The 16,045-nt window shown below is 50.1% G+C and overlaps 1 long non-coding RNA gene across 1 annotated transcript in view; it reads left to right on the top strand.

Annotated features, from left to right (window-relative positions):
• Positions 1-5,922, top strand: part of LOC146870939 (uncharacterized) — a 77,237-nt gene extending 71,315 nt beyond the window's left edge. The window contains exon 5 of the long non-coding RNA XR_014979880.1: positions 2,158-5,922. This is a non-coding gene — a long non-coding RNA (uncharacterized LOC146870939). The remainder of the gene's footprint in view (positions 1-2,157) is intronic.
• Positions 5,923-16,045: the final 10,123 nt, after the last annotated feature.

Raw genomic sequence — 16,045 nt, 5'->3', positions numbered from 1 at the left:
TGTGGCCAAGGAGTGGCCACCCTGTGCAAACAGGCACCAACAAGCGACCTGCCGTTTGCTATGCCCAAGTTCTCCAAGGAACAGACTGCTGAGCTCGACCAGCGCCTTGACCTCCAGACTTCTGACCCTGATCCACATCCACAGCCAAGCTGAGATCCGTGGAGGCGACGAGAGACGTGGGACCGGCTACCTGGGAAAATTGGCGAGTAGCTTCCAGCGCAGCTTCTGAGGCATCCTCGAAGTTGTGCTCTGGGGATTGAGAAGCCCCAACCCCGAGCACCATCTGCACTGAAGATCAGCCCTCCACGAGTTCTGCGTGGGGCCCTTCTGCATTTTCCTGCTCGACGCGTCTGTCCGGTTGCTTGCCCGTTGGCTAGTAGCCTCAGTGACGACGAACCCTTGACTTTCCACCGCTGGTTTGGCTCCTCCAGACTGGCCCTTGCTTCCCTGTGAAAGAGAAGCACCTCAGACCTTCCTGGTCTGCATCTGAAGTGAATTTCCCATTCCGCGTGGGTTGCCTTTGCCAAGGATTGTTGACTCCAATCGGGACATCGACTCCGCCATCGGCAAGATCCTTCGTGGGACAGCTCGTACCCTGGTTCTGGTCGTCCTCGACGCCTCCTGGTCCACGCAGCTGCAGAGACAAGCTTCAAGCCATCACCTGTGTTCTGCACGACATCCCCTGGTTCCTTCCTGGTTCCACACGGTCCCTGGCTAGTGACCCAGACTTTGTCCCCTCTGCTTGAAGGTGTTCTCCCTTCAAGATCCACCCTTGGATCCACCGGACATCTTCCTCCTGGCCGCCTGCCAGCATCTGTTCTTCAGGCATCCATAGGATCCAGCGACGACACCCGACACATCTTCACACCTATGCACCCGTCTCCTGTGGGTGAGGTAATGCGAGTACTCCAGTGCTCCAGTGGATATGGACTATCCAAGTGTCTAAGTCTCCAGTTGCTTCCTCCTAGTTACTTCGGCAGTGTCCTTATTCTTCCTATTTCTAATTACTACATTCCCATTGACTTTAATGTAACCCGCGTGTGTGTTTCCACACTGCACACGCTTCCTAACTATTGATAGGGTAGTTTAGCCCCAGCGATGCCCTAGGCCTACTCTCTGTTCGTGACGTGGTACTTATACCACTTTTAGTATATGGTTTGCGTGGCCCCTGGGCCTAACTGTATTTTCCTGTGTAACTTAACGTATGCTACTTAAGAAATTGTTGTGCTTAGACCTCTGAACTCATAAAGAGTGCTGAGGGTATATGTTAGAATAAATACATTCTAATTTTATACATATCTGGTGTGGTGTCCTTTCATTTGGTATTCAAGGGATTATAATGGTATAACAGCTGGCTTCACATGCCATACAGAGTTTAGCCTAAGACTGCTCTTGTCCATGCTACCACTAGGATAGCTGGTCTATAAGGTTGACTTTACAACCAATCACCATAAGGGTTGTTTGGGCTGATACAAGGTGTACACTAGAACTAGTGACATCATATATCAGGCCAACTTCTCACAATATGTGCTACTGATAACACAGGAAAAGGTACCCCTGTCCCAATAGGCCATTTCGCGCCACCAGATTTGCCCTCCGAAGTCTTACAGATCAATTTCATACGTGGAACAAGTGTGCAAGGTTAAGTATGTCTTAGTGGTTGTTTGCGCCTTTAGTAGGTGGGTGGTGGCCTACCCTCTAAGGGATAACACAGCCTTGAGTACTGCAAAAGTGAAGGAGTACTTCCCAAGATATAGCTTGCCCCGAGTTCTTTGGAGCGACAATGGGGCACTCTTCATTGGCCAAGTGATGGACTTGGTCTGCAAAGACTTGCAGATAAGGCAAAAGTTTAATGCTGCCCACCATCCACAGGCTGCGGGCCTAGTGGAAAGATACAAAGGTATCTTGAAAAGAAAACTGGGAAAGGTACGCGCTGAAACAAAATTGAAAAGGCCTGACGCCTTACCAATAGCATTGCTTTCTATTCGCACCACTACACACTCGAAAATGGGTTTATCTCTCTAGGAAATTGCCATGGGGAGGCCTGCAAATGTATGGGGTGTACCTAGACCAAATACATTTTCTGAAATTGTATATGCCTTGCTGGTTCACTATTGTGAACAATTGACTAAAGATGTATATTTGATTCATTCACAGGTGAAGGCCAGTCTCCCTCTTCGTCTTGAAGGTCCAAGTTATAGGCTGAGACCTGGAGTCTGGGTCTTCACACGAACCTTTCAAAGAAAATACAGTCTTGAGCCACGCTGGAAAGGACCGGTGCATGAGCTACTAGTTGCCATTCAGACTGCTGTCAAGTGCATGGGACACAAACACGGGCTACATGCTAGCCACGTCAAGAAAGCTCCATTTCCTTTGCCCTATGAGCAATGCATGAAGCAAGGGATTCCTGATTTGGAAAGAGAACAAATTCCACAGCAAGTATCTTTTAATGAAGGTGAACTGGTTGAAGAAGAAGTAGCGCATCCATTTATCAACTTCACTCCTGTGGAGCCCGAAATGATACCAATACTTCTATTTGAGCATCCTGATTGTGATTCACCTAGGTATAATTTGGGACCTAGGACTGTCAAAAACTATAAACTTAAAAAAAAAAAAACTATCTTTGGAGAGATAGCAACCCATGCCAGTAGTCAAGACAACCAACGTCTGGACCTGCACATAAGCTTGCCAGTGAGGCTTTGAAGTAAAGGAGAGTGGGAACTCTTGATGTTCTTTGGTAGAGTAGATAGACATTTTTAGGAGCCTTGTTACTTTGCTTTTGGTTGGTTGGTGTTTTTGATTTGTTTCTCTTTTGGAAAAAAAAGTAACAGGCCTGTAGAAACAAGGTTATCTATCCAAGGAAGGGAACGGTTGAAAAGAGGAAAAAAAGAATGGTCTGAGCATAAAGACAAATATAAGGAGAAGCATCAAACACTCATCAAGAACATGTATTTGTATATTATACACTATAAATACATTATGGGTAAGACGAGGAGTATTGAACTGAGACCGTTTGGGAAGTCATACTCTGATCTGTAGCAGGAGGGTAAGACTCCAGTCTCTGGTGTACAACAATTTTGGATCAAGAAAGTGAGAATTGTTGTGCTTGTGTCTTCTGATAATATTAGGAATGCTAGGGATGTTCTGGTGGTTAGAAGAAAACCACCCAATCACCAAGTCAGTGACATCAGTCACCACACAAATACCACAGCATCATTACATAACCCTTGCCCCTCATAAGCAAGCACACCTCTTGCAATATGTGAATAATACACTCATTCAGGATTTACATAATGCCTATATTGGCTATAATGCTACAGATTGTTGGATATGTGGCTTCCTGCCATCTTCAGTCAAAAGGAAGGCACCTCTTATTCCCCTACAATGGGTCTTGCAGTGCCCGGTGGGAACTGAGTTATGCTTCCTATATTGAAGTTACTAATAGGACTGTACAGAGCCAGTTTAGGGATTACCTCTATTATCTATGCTGGCCAAATACCGTTAGGATCTATGAGTCCATGGAGGAGAGGGAGGAATTCACTGGCTATAACAACTTCTCTATGCTATTATCCTTTAATGAGAGAAAGCTGTCCAAGGTGGCTATGATACTCATACCTGTGCATGCCCATAGTGCCCCCTTTTGTGTTCAAGGTGAAGGGCCCCTTGCTGTTGGGAATAGTAGTTAGTTGCTCCCATACAGTGATATTAAATTGCCCTAGTTCCCCATCAATTGTGGTCTCGCAAAACACCCGTTTTGTTTGTGGTTATTAGGCTTATGTCTGGCTCTCTAGAGGATGGTCAGGCAGATGCTATATCGCATTTATTCTCCCTCCCACTTACTTTGCACCCTCTGATTATCACAAGACATATTTACTTAATAAGCTGGAAGTACAGGTTGACCAGACAGATCCCACACTGCAGCAATTTAATCGATGCAATGAAAGACCTGGTGCCTTTCTGGAGTCCCATGGCCAATAGTGTTCAGGTTCACCGATTGATCAGGGTAGTGGAAGCTGTTATCAATGAGACTGCTTGTGCACTTAGTAACATTACTGTAGAAATGCAAGCTACCCGTCTTGTTTTCCTTCAAAATTGTATTGTTTTAGACATTCTTTTTTTTTTTGATAATCAAATTTTTATTTGATTGTGGAAGGACAAAAAACTCAGACATCATATACAACAATCCGATTGAACTGGCATCAAAATGACATATCATGGATTCAATGACAATCAATAGCAAAACCCCCATCCCCCTTAGCCTCCCATTCCCCCTACCCATACTCCCCCCCCCTAGAATAAGCCCCCTAACCATTTCCCCCACACCCTGCGAAACTTTTTGGGGCATCCCCGTGCAGCATACGTCTGTTCTTGTGCGGCACACCAGTCCACGCCCTCTCCATTTAGCACATTTGGGTGGATCGATCTGCTTCCAGGAAGCTGCGATATCCCTTTTAGCCACTACCAGAGCAGTAGTTAGAAAATATTTTTCATTGCGGGAGCCATCCAAACCATCCGTTATCCCCAGCAAAGCCATTTTGGGGTCATGGGGGACCTCCCACCCCAGGACCTCTGTTAATTCAAGTTCAATCTCACCCCAGTAACTCCCCAAGCACGGGCAATTCCAGACCATATGGAAGAAGTCCGCCGGGTCAACCCCACAGCGGGCGCATGAAGCATCCGGGGAAAGGCCTGCACGATAGAGGCACGTCGGGGTCAGGTAGGCGGCATGCAGGTAATAAAGCTGGATGAGCCGCAGTCTAGCCGATGCGGTGATCGTCCTTGGGGCCATAAGGGCGTCCCTCCAGTCAGCTTCATCCAATGGGCCCACCCAGGTCTCCCAGCGCTGCCTCAGTCCATCCCAGTCCACCGGGGTGTTATTAACCAGTGAGCGATGGATACGGGATATTCCTCCTTTCCCAAGGCACCCCAGCATCGCCTGAGCCTCAGGCGGGCTGTGGTCGGGAATCCAGAGGGACGCGAGTCTGGACCGCATGGCGCAGCTGGAGGTATTTATAGAATTGCGAAGGGTGCAAGAGAATCGACCCTGAAGCTCCTGAAAGGAACACATGCGGCTCCCCCGCCACAAGTCACCCAACCGAGAGATCCCAAGAAGGTCCCATGCTCGAAACCCCTCTAGCCCTGCTACCTCCCGCAGCCAAGTACCATGCCAAAGTGGTGTGACTAGGGTCAATGTCCTCGACCAGCAGGTATGCCGTAGGGCGGCACGCCATGCCAGGAAGGGGGCCCGCGTAACGTCCGAGAGCGACAAAGGGATCACCGCACCGTAGAGCATGTTTTGAATGGAGGAGAACCCCACGATCTGAACCTCTAACCTATAGGCCGGATCGTCCCACCCGCCGGAGAACCAATCATGAATCACCAGAAGCAGAGTTGCAAGATAGTACTGTGAGATGGACTAAGCCACGCCCTATTTACAACACTAAGTTAGCATAACCGAGATCATAGTTAACAAGCTAGCTTGTTGTTTCTGCTGCGCTGCACACGACACTGTTATGTGTTATTCATTTTGTAAAATGCTGACTCGACTTTGCCTTACAGAATAACAAACGGTTGTTATACATTCTTAACCGTGAAATGTGCCCTTGGTCTGTACATCATGCAAAGAACGCATCTGGGTCACTAGAAGGTACAGAGTGTTGTGTTTAGATTGATCGTAGACACTTGTTAGACATATCATGCGTACAGCTGCCAATGTTTGAAGGACAAGCGTCTTTAATATTGCAGAACAGTTTGGTTTTACATTCATTCGAACAAGAAGAGCTGATGCATGCTGTGAGAGCTGATCCTTTGATGTGATTCTACTAAGCTGATCTATACGGTATGGGGTCCCCCCTGATAGCCTAAGAGACCTTCTAATAGTCTAATAATAATAATGAATTAGATTATAGTGAAAGGAGTGTGGCCGTATACCACTGTCATTAATAGTATGATTGCTCCTTTCATTCTATATGGTATTGTAATAATGCTCATGATTCTGATCTGTACTGTTAGTCTGCTAGTGTTAGCCAAAGTACTGCATCTTAGGACGCGAGGTTTATAAAATAAACTCTTTAAACTTTACCGTGTCTGTATCATTATGTTGTGGACTAACAAATAAGTACGAACAGGTATTTCGGATTCCCACCACGCCTGAGAAATATCTAAGTCGCTTGTTCTGGTTTGTCTATACATTGGGACCACCTAGCTAGATCTAGGTTAACGAATGAGATACTAAGCTAGTCGGTTAAGGGGTTCTGGGTTCTGAGGGGAGTTTTCTGGTACACCACAATTCTCTGAGGTCGTGGTCTCCTGCGCATAGTTCTGTGCAAAAGTAGAATCCCTGCAACAGTACAAATAAAGGTTGGTCATTCTCAGGCCTCCGTCATATGAGGGAATCCGGTAACGGTCCAGGGCCAGATGTGGCCTACTGCCACCCCAGAGAAACTTAGTCGCAATCTTGTCCATATCCCAGAACCAGGAGCGGGAGAAGTAGCAAGGCGTGTTCTGCAGCATGTATAGGAACTTAGGGAGAATCATCATCTTGTAGAGTACTATCCTCCCCAGTGGGTTCAGTGGGAGCGACTGCCACTTCACCAGGTCCGATCTGGTCCTATTAACCACAGGAGCCACGTTGAGGGCCCAGCAGAGCTCCGGAAGAAGGGTGATCCAGATCCCCAAATATTTAAATGAGTCTCCGGAGGGGAATATCAGACTGCCAATCGAAACATTCCCTAGACGGGTGCAACGGGACCAGGACAGATTTTTTGGGTTTCAGGTGAAGACCGGATACCTGACCGAAACGGCGAACATGAGGGCACGAAACAGCCGGATCTGAGATATAAAGAAGGACGCCGTCCGCATACAGGGCGATCTTATCAGGGACCATACCCGGCCAATCCCACCCACGGAGAACAGGGTCCGATCGGACCAAAACGGCCAGAGGCTACATCGCAGGGCGAAGAGGAGGGGCGAGAGCTGGCAGCCCTGCCGCGTTCCCCGCCCTATGGAAAATGCGTGAGAGAGAGCTCCGTTCACCAACATTCGGGCTCGCGGCGCCCCGTATAGGACACGGACCATGGCACAAAACTGGGGACCGAAACCCATGCGCTCCAAGACCTCTCCGAGATAGACCCACCCCACCGAGCCAAAGGCCTTTTCAAAGTCGACCAGTAGAAGAGCCAGATATGGAGATAGGCGCTCCCGGTGGGCCAGGGCCAGATGTAGGCGCCGCAAGCAGTGCCTAGTCCCCCGGCATAAATCCACATTGGTCCGGGTGGACCAGCGAGACAAGATGCGGGTGAAGCCGTTGCGCCAGGATGGTAGCGTATATCTTAAGTTCGGTATTAATGAGAGATATCGGCCGGTAATGCGAGCAAGATTGTGATGGGGGTTGTGTTTTGGGAAGGACTACTATCGTGGCCGTGTCCGTTTCCAGCGGGAACGAGCCCTTCCCCACCACTTCAGCATAGAGATCCAGAAGCCTCGGGGCGAGGGTCTCACGGTAATGGGCGTAATATTCCTGCGGGAATTCGTCCGGCCCCGGGGTCTTCCCGGATGCCAAGTGACTGATCACTTCACCGATTTCCTGCAGCATGATGGGCAGGTCTAAAGTCTCACCAGCCTCCCGTCCCAACCGCCCAAGACTGACCCCGTTCGCCCCCATCATCTCCTCAAGAGAGATCCCCCGGTGCCCGAGCCCGATACAGTTGGGAGTAATAATCTGCCACGGAGACTGTGTGGGTCACGCCAGTGGAGTCCACAATGGCAGGAATAATCCGGTTTGCCTGAGGGTAAGTAGCCAGCCAATGGAGGAGCGTACCGTTCTTGTCCCCCCCCACCCGTACACCCGGGCCACCGAGGAGCGCCAAAGAGTCTTAGCCGCCTCCATAGATTGCATACGTATCTCCTCCCTCAGAAAGGCCAGCCGTCGCGCCCGCGCGGTGTCACCCAAAGCCTCCTGGTCCCGTTCAAGTTCCAAGGCCTGTGCTTCGCAAGCCGTGAGTCGCTGGAGCTGTACCCAGTTTTCTGTTGCACGTGCCCCCTGGCAGCCCCCCTATTAGTCGCCTTGCCGGCCTCCCAGAGGATGGCCGAGGAGGAGACAGAGCCAACATTATGAAGATAATAATTGGTAATCTCGTCTCCCACTGTCCTCCGGAATTCTTTGTCCTGAAGGAACCAGGCATTCAGGCGCCACATCGGGTGGGCGGAGAAAGGAGGCGGGCCGAGAGCAATAAGCATCGGTGAGTGGTCCGAAAGGCCCCGTGGAAGAATGCGGGTGTCCTGAACACCCACACATTCCGTAGATGGGACAAAAATTAAGTCGATCCGGGCGTGCGAATGGTGCGCCGCCGAGGTGCGAGTGTACTGTCGAGCATGTGGATGTCAAACCCTCCAGACGTCGCACAGGCCCTGGGCTTCAGCCCAACTCAACAACTGCTTCGCGCGAGCGGCTCTGGTGACGGAGATCGGGCCTGTCGAGCCCATACGGGGCGTGTAGACGGCATTGAAGTCCCCCCTAGAATAAGCGAGCCCGCCGGAAGCGTGGGCAACAAATCTGCGGCGTAGGAAAGGGCAGCCTGCAACAGGGACGGCACCGCGTACAGGGACAGCAAGGTGAGTGGTCGGCCCTTGAGAGTGCCACAAACTGCAACAGCCATACCCTGGGGATCTAAGTGCACCTGGGCCAGTACAAAGGGAAGAGACCGTCTGATCAGGATAGCCACCCCCCGGGAGCCCCTAGCAAAGCCTGAGTGCCAAACCCTATCATACCCGTAGCGGGCGAGAAAGGGACATTTATTACAGAGAAGATGGGTCTCCTGAAGGAGAAGCACGTCGATCCCCATACGCTGTGCATATTTGAGGACTGCCATGCGAAACAGTCCAAAAGACCATTTACGTTCCAGGATAGTATGCGCAGTGCGGCCCTGGGAATGGGTGTGTCAGCCATAACTATAGTCGGGTGCAGGCCTAACAAGACTTCTCGCCTTCCGGAGTGGAGGGGACGCATCCCTCAGTCCGTAGGGAACTCCACAAGCTAAGGGGAGTAAGCCCGGAGCAGGGAGCAGAATACAACGCCACCCCTGCATGAGGTGTGAGCGGGCGCCACTGTAAGAAGCACATCCCTAGTGAGGAGCAGGCGACCCCGGAGTCGATCGCAAGGAGGGCCGGGGAGTGCGCAGAAAAGGGCCCCCCGTTGGGCACGACAACCACACCATGACTGAAGGGGGCGCAGGCGCATGGCCTCCCCGGAGGGAGAGACATCGGGGGAGCGGACAGGAGACCAGGTCAACAGTGTCATGATGCCATAGAACAACAACAGCGAGGAGATCATCCCCCACCAACAAAATCCCCCCTAGGAGGAACAAACAACCCCAAACCAACCCCAGCCCCCAGCCCCCACCCCCCACCCTATACTTCGAAAACAGAAGCATCTGTCGCCCTAACGGTATATAACAATAACCAAGCTAAAACGCTCGGGCTTGAGCACATAGTGGACCCCTCAGTAGAGCGGAACAAGACAAATTCTCCTGTCCTGGCCGAGAGCTGAGATTATAGTGGAACACTGAAGACCAGCCCCTCGCATCGTCAGCCTGGTAAAGCAGATCCCCCTCCCCCTCCCCCCCCCCCCCCCCCACACACAAATCTACATGCAGTAAAAAGATATCAAATGACTGGACTGCGGGAAAGATCCGCAAGGTCCATTTGTGTGTCCGGCTGGGCTGCAGAGCCCGCCCGCGGGGGGAATTCAGTGTGCCGCCCAGTATCAGCGGGACTAGTAGGTGCAGCCAAAGAGGCAGATGAGTACCCAGACGCCCGGCGCGGCCGGCTCATGGAGTGTGTGACTACCGTCTCTCCTTCTGCTCGCCTTTGGGGCTGCGTGTGTCTACGTCGACGGGTTCTTGACGGCCGGGGTGCTTCCTGTCCCCGATGCCCAGCCGCCGGTGATCCCTGGCCGGATCGGTGCAGAGGACGCTCCTCCGTCAGCCAGGTCCAGGCTGCTCTCGGCGTGTCAAAAAATATTGTTTTGCTTTGAAAAATGACCCGGAGGCGGGCCGGGAACTGAAGCTGGTACTGGAGGCCCATAGCCCACATCTTCTGCTTCACCTCCATGTAGGATCGCCTTTGCTCTTGGACGTCCCGGGTGTAGTCCGGGAAGATCATTATAGTGTGGTTTTGGTATGTGAGAGTCCCTTTGCGCCTGGCCTCACGTAGAATCGCGTCCCTGTCTCTGAAGTTGAGGATCTTTAAGATGAAAGGACGGGGGGGCGCTCCCGGAGGCCTGGGAGCCAGCGAGCGGTGGGCCCTCTCCACTACAAACCAGGTTGACAGGCTGTCTGCCGGCATCCAGGACTTAAACCAGCGTTCCAGGAAATCATCCGCATGGCCCGATTCAGCCCCCTCCGGAAATCCCACCAGGCGAAGGTTACTACGCCGGGCTCGGTTTCTGCATCTTCGGCCCGGCGGTGCAGTTCCTTGGATTGGGTGGTCAGTTCTCGCACTTGGTCCTGTAACTAATGGATGTCGTCCTCGGCCGTCGAGATTCTTGATTCGGTTTCGGTGATGCGGGCGGTGGCGTTACGCAGGTCCTGCCGGAGAAGGGCAACATCGACCTTGACCTCCCCAACCATACCCTCCAGGGAGGAGCGGGATGCGTTGATGGCCTGCAGAATGGCTGCAAGATCCGTGTTGGGGGCCGAAGCCACCTTCCCGGTCGGTCCCGTCCCCCTCTCGGAGGTTGTGAACTGGTCCATCCTGGTTTGGGTGGCTGCGGGCGTCGGCTTGGGAGCCCTGTCCTTACCCATGATGGCCTCACCACGGTCAACGGGGGACGTCAAAGCCAGGAAGTGAGCAACGTGGGTACCCTCTGGAGACCCCACAGGGACCAGGGAGGTGAACGGGAGGGGGGAGGGGCACGGCCGGGACACTCCACCCGTCCGGGAGGCCAAAGGCAACAGGCACCGTCAGATCACGGCCCCGTGCGCCGCCCGATGAGGCAGCAGAGTGTCCCTCAAGGCCCGCCACCGACCTGTATCCGCAGACCCGTGGCCAACCGGTACCCAGGGCAGTGAGGGTCTCCCACGGCAGCCACAGCTGAATTCTCCTTCCCCGAACACCGTCCAGTGCGGCGCGCACGGCGGCGACACCGAGGCCACCGCCCGTGTCCACCCCAGGGTCTCCGGGGCACAGATGTTCACAAGCACTCCCGTAGGGCCGGGTAGGCACGCAGTTTCCGTATCCCCCAATCGACCCCGACCCCGGGTGGCCCGACCAGGAACCGTAACTCCTCTCCAAAGGGCTCCCAGTTCAGGCGGCACAGGGCAGAACCACTGTCCAGCCGCCCATTGCCATCCGCCTCCGCCGCCTCCTACCGCACAGCACAGCCAAGGCTAGATCCACGCTGCCACCAGCGAACTCACAGAACCCGGGCACTCCGTACAGACGACGTCCAAGCACATCAAGGTGGTCTCCGTTACACAGGCAGGAAGGACCGCCCCCACTCTAGGCGCCTCGTGGTGGATCTCCAGCCACTGATGTCAGCACTCAGCCCAGGCCGCGGGTGCAAAAATCAGGTCGCCCCCCAGGATCTTAATGCCTTCACAGCAGACAGCGTAAGTCCTGTAGCCAAGGGGGGGGTGGGGGGTGGGGGGAGAGCCTCACACACTGACCGCCGGCCCAATCAGCAAAGGCGGATGCCCGCTCCGTGCCACTCAGCAGCCCCCAGTAGGCTGCGAGGGACCAGGTCTGGACCCAGCAGCGAAAGCGGGGGGAGGGGAGAGGGGGGGAAGCCGGTCCCCGGCCGTCGACACCCAGCCTGGAGGGGGGCCCCCACCACTCTCCGGCCACCTCAACAGCCAAGGCAGCCCCAGTTGCACCACGCCTCACTCAGTGCCGCACCCACCGTCCACCACAGCTCGGCCCCCCGGGGCCCGCTCCGCAGCCCCGCACCCACCGCCGGCAGTCCGTTGGTAGGAACACCTCTCCTCTCGTTGGGGGGGGCCGGCAGCAGCAGCCAAAGCGCCTCCGCAAGACCTCAGATGTCCCAGCAAGACCGGGCCTAGATACCTCGTGGGTGCCGCGGGCTCAATTAGCAGCCGGCCCAGTTCCCGGCACCAGGATCGCCACCTCTAGCCGCCGGCCCGCCTCCAAGCCACAGATCTCCGCTCGGGTCGAATCCCTCCAATTTCAGACCCCGAGCAGTGTGGCAGGTCAGCGCTCAGTTGCGCCCAAGAAGAGTCGGCCAGGGCAGCTCATCAAGGATCGGTGAAGAATTTGCGGGGTCAGGCGTCCAGAGCCTCACCGCGGAGCGGCCATGTTGGACCGGCGCCACCTAGCGCTCATGTTTTAGACATTCTTTTAGCAGAGAAAGGAGGGGTATTCCACATAATTGGCAGTTCATGCTGTATTTATATCCCAGATAACACCCCTATTGTAAATTTGGCCATTCAAAAACTTCACAAAATTGCTGCTGAAATACATCAGGATAATGGAGATTCGACTTGGTCAGGATGGTTTAGAGAAGTACTGCTCACATAGGGTTGGAAACTATTAGTGATAGCCTTGGTTATAGGTCGGATTATTTTAGCGTGCTGTCTATGTGTGAATTGTCTTCCCATGTGCTGCACCATGCTCCTTTCAGGCTGCAAGCCCCCTCCAGTTTCTGTTCAACAGAATATGCTTATGAAGCTAGAAGAAGAAATACTGGATTTAATGAACATTAGCGTTACTGCCCTCACAGATTAGCCTTCTTACAAACGTTTATTTGTTTCTGCAATGGAGAATATCTGAAAATTAAGTACTTTCATGATATGAGGGACCTATCCGAATTATCTACTACTGATACTATAAGTTAGTGATAGCAGGTAAGGACAAAATGTTGAACTTATGTTAAAGGACCATTTGAGGAAAAGGTTATATGAAATGAACATGAGTGCAGATTTTTATTGTATCTACCTGACTTTGTCCATCGTTGTCTGAGACGTTTTTCCATGTACGTGTTGAAAGGTGCCTTTTTTTGATCTCCATGCCCTTGGAAAGTACTGAATGGTTGCTAGAGTAATTAAACCTTGTTCATCATTTGTGCTTCTCTGAGATGGAAAGCCACACTTTTTCCATCCAATTTGCAGTTAGTCAAGCACTGTGAGTCTCTCTCACATTACTTACCTTGAAAATGTAGTGTGGTTAGCTTTTTTTTTTTGCATGTATAATTGGAAGGAAATTTCCTATGGACTAGGGGAGGGGAGTGGAGTCTGCACGCAGACTTGTTTGAAATATAGTGTAAATATGAAAGGAGAATTGTTTTCAGTTGTTAATTCCCTTCACAGACATGTTTTTCCCATGTTGGTTTGCACCCGCTTAAGCGTAATTAAACTGCTCTGTTTTCCCTCCAACTACCTGTACTCCTTTGGATTTAAGTGGACGAGAGTGGAATTATCCAGGGAGCAGGGGTGCACTTTCCACAACAGTGCAGATGAAGGGAAGGGGAGCTTCTAAAGCCTCTCTCTGTGTTAGTAAGAGTATAAAGATGGAGACCTCTTAGCGCTTTGACAGGAACTCTCCTGCGGACACACTGCTGAGGGCTATTGTCCCTGCCTGAAACTGTCAACGGGTTCCCCAGTCGTGCTGCCCGAGATGATGTTAAACAAACAGCCGGTGAAGTATTCCAAGTTTTAATTAATCATTCTTGTGTCCATGCAGTTATCTTTCTGTGAATTTATTCTTTATATATATATATATATATATATATATATATATATATATATATATATATATATATATACATATATATACACACATTTCACTGAAAAAACCATAGGTTTCACACACGTTATAGTTAGCTGGACATTTCTCTCGTAAAAAACCATTGAAATTCCCCCGTTATAGTTAGTTCAGCTAACTATAACTCGCGCACCCGCAATCCACTGCTGATGACGTCACATATTACATCACTCATGACATGGTCAGTGACATCACTGATGACATCTCAAATGACATCACTGATGTCATCATCCATTGAGTATGTGTTTCTGAACAATTTTAATATGTTTAATATATATAGGGAAAGGCCTGTTGAAGAATGAGTGGGTGTACAAGTGTGTAAATGTATGATTTTCTTTGGTGCGTAACTGACTCTATAAGTGAGTCATTAAATGTATCTTACTGCAGACTAGTGACTAAACTGTGTGAATGTTTGTATGTTTCTCTCTGTTGGTGTAGAAGTGGCTGCATGGTTTTGTGAATAGCTATATGAGTGTCTATATGGGTTATCGATTGGTTGTCTCAGTATCTGTATAGGTGCCTGAGTGTTAGTGTGGGTAGGCTGTGTGTGACTCTGTGCATAGATGTGTGAGTGGGTGATTCTATGGGTGCATGGTTTTAAGAGTACATCTGTGATGGACTGTATGGTTGAGCGAGTCTATGTATGGGGGTGTTAGGGATTGAATGTATATCTCAGTGGTACATTTTTGACTAACTACATATGTGAAAGGCAGTATATATGTGTGTAAGAGTATATAAGTGGCTAGATGTGAGAATGTGTGATTGTGACAGTGACTGTATGGATGTGTGCTTTTGTCAATGATTCTAATAGAGCATAAAAATGTGATACTATTTTTGTGAGCAAGGGAACTTGAGTGTGTATAACTGCATAGGTGAGTAAATGGCAGTGTGATTATTTGTATGAATGACTAGGTGTGAGAGTACCTCTATGGATGATTGGTAGTGTGAGTGTCTATATAGGTGTGTGTATAAATTCATATGATACTTTTTTATGGAGTGACTGTAACTATGAGTGACTTTACAGGTGAGTGTGTGGAGGTGTAAGAAGACCTAAAAGTTAATATGTGGGTAATATGTGCAGGTATTGCATTATTTATGGATATGAGAATGGAACTCTAATTTTGAGTTGGTATATCAAAGCTTTTATAAGGGTGTGAGAAGATGTGGTAATTTATCACATTGATGACATCATCAGTGATGTCATCAGTGATGTCATGAGTGATGTCACTGACCATGTCATGAGTGATGCAATATGTGACGTCATCAGCAGTGGATTGTGGGTGCGCGAGTTATAGTTAGCTGAACTAACTATAACGGGGGAATTTCAATGGTTTTTTACGAGAGAAATGTCCAGCTAACTATAACATGTGTGAAACCTATGGTTTTTTCAGTGAATTTGCAAGGTTTTTTAAATGCTAATTCCTAACTATAACGTGTGTGAAACCTATGGTTTTTTCATTGAATTGGTTTGTTTTTTTACATTATTTTTTTTCTTTTTCTTTTTTCCTTTAAACACTATTCTACCTATGTATATATTCATGGTTTTAATGCATTCTTCAATATAGAAAGATTCACCTTTTTTAAATAAATGGTTAGATATAGTTGTATAACATAGTTAATATCTTCAACAAACCTTTATCTTTTTTTATTTTTATTTTTTTACCGTGCACGTACGGTAAGCTTACCGTAAGCGCACGCTTCGCTTTATGTACGGTGAGCGTACGTAATATTTATACTCAGTGTGCGCATGCTTACGCAATTTGCGGACGCGTCCGTACTTCCTACGCGACGCGTAAGCGCATGCTTTATACGCGCACGTTACGCGGAAGTGTACTAGTGTGCCTGTAATGCGCATGTGCGTGTGTCTTTCGTACGCGCATGCGTACTTTTACCGTACGCGCTCGGTAAGCTTAACGTGCGCGTACGGTTGGTCATGTGATCAAGAAACAACACTTTTGATTGGTTTAAACTACTTTCAGTTCCAGAATCTTCCTACACCACACCCATTCCCCTCATTACTGCTTGTGATTTATTAGGAGAAGGAGCTGAATTGTCTTTGGGATACAATGGCAGAGCAGCAGTCCTCTTCGGAGAGTGAGCAGGGCAGCAGCATCATCAGACAGAGAAGGAGGAAACAGAAGAGTTCTTTTATTTGGGAGTATTTTACATTTCCTGAGGGGCAGAAAAAGGTAAATGCTCCTTTAGTTACCTGCTCACTTTGTGAGCGTGTGTTATCTAGAGGTAATCCAAGGAAGAAGTATTCCTTTGG

This window comes from Triturus cristatus, chromosome 1_1 (genome assembly GCF_964204655.1).
Source record: "Triturus cristatus chromosome 1_1, aTriCri1.1, whole genome shotgun sequence".
NCBI classification, from domain to species: Eukaryota; Metazoa; Chordata; class Amphibia; order Caudata; family Salamandridae; genus Triturus; species Triturus cristatus.
The sequence above is the reverse complement of the archived record's forward strand: the minus strand, read 5'-3'. Positions and strand labels throughout refer to the sequence as shown.